General features: G+C 40.4%; 1 pseudogene; it reads left to right on the top strand.

Moving 5' to 3' along the window:
- Positions 1 to 3,594: 3,594 nt before the first annotated feature.
- LOC116456217 (glycine cleavage system H protein, mitochondrial-like) lies at positions 3,595 to 4,414 on the top strand (annotated as a pseudogene).
- The last annotated feature ends 2,186 nt before the right edge of the window (positions 4,415 to 6,600 follow it).

Genomic DNA, 6,600 nt, shown 5'->3' with positions numbered 1-6,600 from the left:
TGCCAACAGAGGGCTGGCTGGGAGTTTGAGGGTGGCACAATGACCTTGCTTTTGTCTGTGTTCGGACAAAGTTAAGAGTGGCCTTGTCTTGTCTCATTCTGTCACTGTCTCAGAGACACCTTGTCTGATATTGGTGTTGTGTGAGGTGGCTCCTGTCCTACAGGAGAATAACTCGGCCCAGCTGGGTTGCCACCAGCTTCTGGGGACAGGGCTGCTCCTTTTTTCTCCCCCACAAAGCAGGGAAAGGTAAGTAGAATACTGTTAAAATGGGCCAGGCATGGTGGCTCATGCCTGTAACACTTTGAGAGGCTGAGGTGGGTGGATCACTTGAGCCCACGAGTTCAAGACCAGCCTGGGCAATATGGTGAAACTCTGTCTCTACAAAAAATACAAAAATTAGCCAGGCATGGTGGTGTGCACTTGCAGTCCCAGCTACTTGGGAGGCTGAGGTTGGTGGATCGTTTGAGCCCAAGAGGTTGAGGCTGCAGTGAGTGGAGAGTATGCCATTGAACTCAGCATGGGTGGCAGAGTGAGGCCCTGTCTTGAAAAAAAAAAAAGAAAGAAAGAATACAGTTAAAATGAAAACCTGTGTTCCTCAAAGTCACTAATGTCAATACATTAAATTCAACAAATTCAGTTAAGATTGAATAGGTTTTTATTTGCAATTCCAGACTTGGGCAACCCCTCATTCTTAGGAAATAGAAGGAGCGTTTCTTCAGTTTTTTTTGGTCAACTCCTGTAACTTTTTTTTTTCGAGAGACAGGTCTTTTTATGTTGCCCAAGCTGATCTCAAACTCCTGGTCTCAAATGATCCTCCCACCTTGGCCTCCCAAAGTGCTGGGATTACAGGTGTGATTCACTGTGCCCAGCCTCCTGTAACTTTATTCTCTGGTTCTAACTCTGCTTTTATAGACTGTCACTAAAATGTTTATCTGAAAGGCCTAAAAAAGCAATGTTTTCTTCTAGTGTAATTTAATTTTGTACTGTTGGCTTTTCTTAAGGTATCTAAATTGTTATGCTAATAATCTTGGACACATTCTGTGTTTGATTAAATCCAAGTCCCTTTTTCATCAGGTTTGACTTCCAAGTTATCTAAATTAGCTCCTAAGAAGAAAAACAATCATACCACAACAGGTTTTTCTTTACCTTTTGGTAGCTGGTCTAAAACCACAAAAATTTTATGTTTTATCAAGATAATTTTCTATGTTGTCTTTATTAGGCTTGTAATTACTTATAAAAACCTAAGCTTTAAAAGGGTTAAGGTTTTTATATCTATATAACTTTCTGCATTGCTTTCAAAGTCTTTTAATTATCACTCTGGTTAAATAAATATGATTTTTCAATGCAACTCTGTTTTGATCAAGTGTTTTGGGCCTTTTAACATCTCTGACAAACTTCCCGAAAATCAATCCTAAATTCAAGTCTCTTTCGCCTAAAATTAACTTTGATATTTTTTAGATGGGACCCTGAAAAGCCTCAAAAAATCTCTCTCTCATCTTATAGAGATACTAAATGATTAGGCTGATTTGGCAAATTACATTTTTTAAATGTCAAATAATAATTCATATTAGATCTTCTTTTAGCTACATATATGAGTATGTTAATATTACATATTTCAAAAAATATAACTTTATAAAAATCTAATATGCTGTCAGTCATAATTCATAATTCTGGTTGTTATCTTAAAATGCTATCTATATGTAGTAGAAATAATTAAGTATCCTTTTCAATTGAAAACTTCATCAGATTTTTAACCATGGTGATATGGTTTGAATATATGTTCTGGCCATATCTCATGTTGAATTGTAATCCCCAGTGTTGGAGGGAGGACCCGTGGAGGTGTTTGGGTCATGGGGGCAGGTCTGTCACGGCTTGGTGCTGCCTCACAATAGTGAGTGTGTTCTTCTGAGATCTGGTCGTTAAGTGTGGCAGTCCCCTCATCCTCTTACTCCTGCTCTGGCCATGTGAGATGCCTGCGTCTCCTTAACCTTCCACCACGATCGTCAGCTTCCTGAGGCCTTCACTAGAAGCTGAGCCGATGTCAGTACCATGCTTCCTGTATCGCCTGCAGAACTGTGAACCAATCGAACCTCTTTTCTTATAAATTACCCAGTCTCTGCTATATATTTCTATACAGCAATGCAAGAACGACGTAACACACATGGCTATGCTAAGTTTTTGTCATTCACTGTTATTATTTTAAACTCTTCTCTAAAAACACTCACAGTCAGATTCATAGAAAAGACTGCAACAAGTACTCTTAAATACGGATCTCTAATAACTTTAAGATCGATGGACTAAATAAAAATTTCAAAAACTCTTACAAAAATTAATAGATTCATAAAACTAATAAAAATCAAGCAGAACAAAAGTTAATGACATAACATTAAAGAATAAATGATAAAAATGATAAATAAATGATAAAAATATTTTTATAATTTTTATTTAAAGTGTTATTGGCTCTTTACTCAAACGTTTTGTCTTCCAGATTTAAGAAAATCTTCTCTTTTAAGCTATCTATAATTTACTACAATTTGATAAAATAAATTTTTTTTAAACAAAGATAAAAAATTTGTGTTTTTTCTCCTCACTTGATTCCTCCAAAATGTGAAAACTATATGTGAGTATAATTATGACAATATGGTTATTTATATAAGTCCAATAAAATCTGCTCTGTTTATAACAAAATACAATGAAAAACATTGGTTATATTACCAAGACTGACTAAAATGTCATATTTTAAAATATACATAAAATATCTGACTTCAAGGGTCCTCAGCCTTACAGTAAGTTAATAAAAACTGTCATTTTCTGGCAGGCCCAAGAAACTTAGGACTATGAGTAAAATCTAAAGTCTTATTTGGTTTGACTTTCCAGCCTCAAGAGATTTTTCATCTGAAATTCCTATATGATCAAGGTAAAAAAAAGAGTTATAGTCCTTAAAAAAAAGCTATAATACACCTGTTATTAGATTTTAACTCTATGGACTATTTTTGAGTTCTTATCTACTTTAGACTAAATCCTAAATTATTCTAGGTTCCTCCAATCCAACTTTCTTCCATAAAATTACCAAAATGAAAACTGCTCTGTTTCTGAAGCCCACTAAGCTAAAACTGAACAGATATTACAAAACAAAGTCCAAGGTGGGAAGATCACTCGAAGCCAGGAGTTTGAGACCAGCCTGGGCAACAAAGTGAGACCTCTTCTGTGCAAATAATAAAATAAAATGAATTAGCCAGGTGCTATGGCATGTATTAATACCTGTAGTCTCAGCTACTTGGGAGGCTGAGGTGGGAGAATCACTTGAGCCCAGGAGTTAGAGGCTGCAGTGAGCTATGATCGTGCCACTGCACTCCAGCCTGGGCAACGTAGCGAGATCCCTGTGTCTACAAAAAATCAATTAGCTGGGTGTGGTGGCACACACCTATAGTCCCAGCTACTTCAAGCCTGCGGTGAATTAGGATTGCACAACTGCACCTCCAGCCTGGGCAACAGAGCAAGACCCTGTCCCTAGAAAAACAAAAACAAAAATAAACAGTGACCCAAGCGCAGCATGGAGACCCTCTGCACCCCTCCCTACGAACATGGCACTGAATGGCGGAGTGTGTGTGGGCTGTGATCTGCAGCTTGAGCAGGGCCTTGGCACCTGCCCTGCCTCACCGGCTGAGGCCTTGGTGGCTGGGGGTGGGCACTGTTTGCACATGGAACCTGCCCTGCTCTCGGTGCATGAATTCTCGGGGAAACGTGGTTGGAGAACAACAGGAAATGGTATGGGAACAGTGGGAATCAGGCATTTTGCATAGGAAGCGTTGGGAGATGTTTTTACTGTAGTCTGCCTGAAGCTGGGACAAAATTGAACAAACAAGATGAATTTGGTGCTTTGGAAAGTGTGAAAGCTGTTCGTGAACTCCATTCTCCTTTATCAGGAGAAGTAACCAAAATTAATGAAGCTCTTACAGAAAATACTGAACTTATTGACAAATCTTGTTACAAAAATGTTTGGCCGATTGAGATGACACTGAGTAACTCTTCAGAACTAGATGAACTTGGCCGGGTGCGGTGGCTCACACCTGTAATCCCAGCACTTTGAGAGGCCGAGTTAGGTGGATCATCTGAGGTTAGGAGTTTGAGACCAGCCTGGCCAATGTGGCGAAACCCCATCTCTACTAAAATACAAAATTTAGCTGGGCATGGTGGCAGTTGCCTGTAATCCAGCTACTCAGGAGGCTGAGGCAAGAGAATCACTTGAACCCAGGAGGCAGAGGTTGCAGTGAGCCAAGATCGTGCCACTGCACTCCAGCCTGGGCGACGAGAGTGAAACTGTCTCAAAAAAAAAAAAAAAAAAAAAAAGAACTAGATGAACTGAAGAGTGAAGAAGCTTATAAAAAATATGGACAAATCTATTGAGGAGTGAAAATGGAACCCCTAAGTAAACTAGTATGAAATAATTTAAAATATAAAAATAAAAAACAAAATTAATAAAGTAAAAAACAAGTCTTACGCCTGATATGTGAACCACACCAAAAGTTCACCAAATTGCATGATGCTGTAATCAGAGACAATCAAACCACAAACCAAGAGGAGAAGTTGATGTTTTCCCTGCTAAAAAACAGCTTTTCCAGCAGGCATGGTGCCTGTAGTCCCAGCTACCTGGAAGGCTGAGGCGGGAGGAGTTAAACTTCAGCCTGGGCAACACGATGAGACCTCACTACTTAAAAACAAAAATTGAAAAATAAACCTAAAAAAACAGGTTTTCCTAAGATGTTGTTATAAGGCTCCATATAATAATGAGACTCTCACCCTCTCAATGCCACTATTTTTATTTGTCAGGATAATGCTATAATTAAAATTTCACAATAAGTAACTGCTATAGGTCACTTGAGAAAATCTGACCTAAAAAAAAAAAAAATCCTTTTAGTCCACCTAGTGGGCAAATTTGGCATTTCCCTAACACAATTTTTTGTTCAAATTGTACTGGTGGTCCCTTTTATAACGCTGGCATTCACTAATTTAATTCGATCCTGTATGAAATACTTAGTGGCTATCACAGGCCTCGCCCCGTCTCCCCCATGGCCTTTTGTTTAATTTGTTGCCCTTGGGCTGTTAGTTCAACACCACTTCTACGAACTAAGTTTATTATATTGTTGCCAATTTTTTCATTATAATTTTTAAATGTTGTTCTTACTGCCTGTCTAATCTCAACGAAGCCAACTCTCCTAACAGGATAATACTTGCTCAACACCTCCAGATAACGACTAATGCCTACAAAGCAGATGAAATAAAACTTAATCCTGGACTCCAGATGAAACTGCTTTCAGGCCAGGTGCGGTGGCTCACGCCTGTAATCCCAGCACTTTGGGAGGCTGAGGTGGGCAGATCACCTGAGGTCAGGAGTTCAAGACCAGCCTGGCCGACATGGTGAAACCCTGTCTCTACAGAAAAAAAAAAAAAAAAGAGAGAGAGAGAAAAAAAAATCAGCTAGGGGTGGTGGCGCATGCCTGTAATCCCAGCTATTCAGGAGGCTGAGGCAGAAGAATGGCTTGAAACCAGGAGGCAGAGGTTGCAGTGAGCCAAGATAGTGCCATTGCACTCCAGCCTGGACTACAAGAGCAAAACTACATCTCAAAAAGGAAAAAAAGAAAGAAAGGAAAAAAGAAACTGCTTTGAGACATTTTTTCCTTCTGGCCTCGTTATTACACAAATGTGGCCCAGGTTGCTGACATAGACCTCTCCATGTTCCCTCCAATGTGGGACAGAGACAGCTGGCACAGGCCTGTTGCAGCCCCAGGGACAGATAAGCCTGGCTGCAGAACGACTGGTTAGCGATGCCTTCAGAGAAATACCTTGATCAAAAGAGAACAATGTAAAGCTAATCACACAAATTGGGTCATTCTTGTCCTACCCAACCAAGGGTCAAGAGGCCGGGGGAAAGAGCACTCAGGGCATGTAGCATTTCTACAAGAATGTCATTCTCTGTAAGACCGGCTGCTGAAACTGCTGCCGTCACCTGAAACCAGTTTACCTAATGACTACTAAGCAACCTGCTGACACACCTCTAACACTCGTTTTACCCTCTGCCCTTATTCACCAGTCGGAGCTTGCCAGCTCCCCAAACTCACCAGTGCCAATGAGCTTTCTCAAAGAGCAGTAGTAATATTTCTCCTTTTTATAAAACCTCCAGCCTTTCTTCATTCTTTGGACATCCTAAAGACCACTCAGGCTACAGATACCCACAAATTACACTTCTTTCCCCAAATAAAACATTTTAATTTCAAGGATTCATCTCTGTATTTAACTTCGACACTGAGAACAGGGAAATACGCAGCGAAGAGACCTCCAACCCCCAGCGGTCCCCTTCTAGGCACCCCCCTCCCCCAGTCAGTCCAGACCTCCTAGGGGTGGGGAATGGCTGGGCAGCTCCACCTGTGACAATGGACTCTGCCCTGTTCCTGATCGAAATGACTGAAGCAAGCTCTCCTTCAGGCCTGGCCTCCCCGGAGTTCTCACTTAGCAAATGGCTTTCTAATGAGAGCACAGTAATTCGTCCCTATGTGTGGACTGACAATGAATAAAAGAAGCAGAAATCCATGGTGAATTTTA

The sequence above is a fragment of the Hylobates moloch genome, unplaced genomic scaffold (genome assembly GCF_009828535.3).
Source record: "Hylobates moloch isolate HMO894 unplaced genomic scaffold, HMol_V3 SCAFFOLD_16, whole genome shotgun sequence".
NCBI classification, from domain to species: Eukaryota; Metazoa; Chordata; class Mammalia; order Primates; family Hylobatidae; genus Hylobates; species Hylobates moloch.
This window is presented reverse-complemented; position numbering and strand designations above follow the sequence as displayed.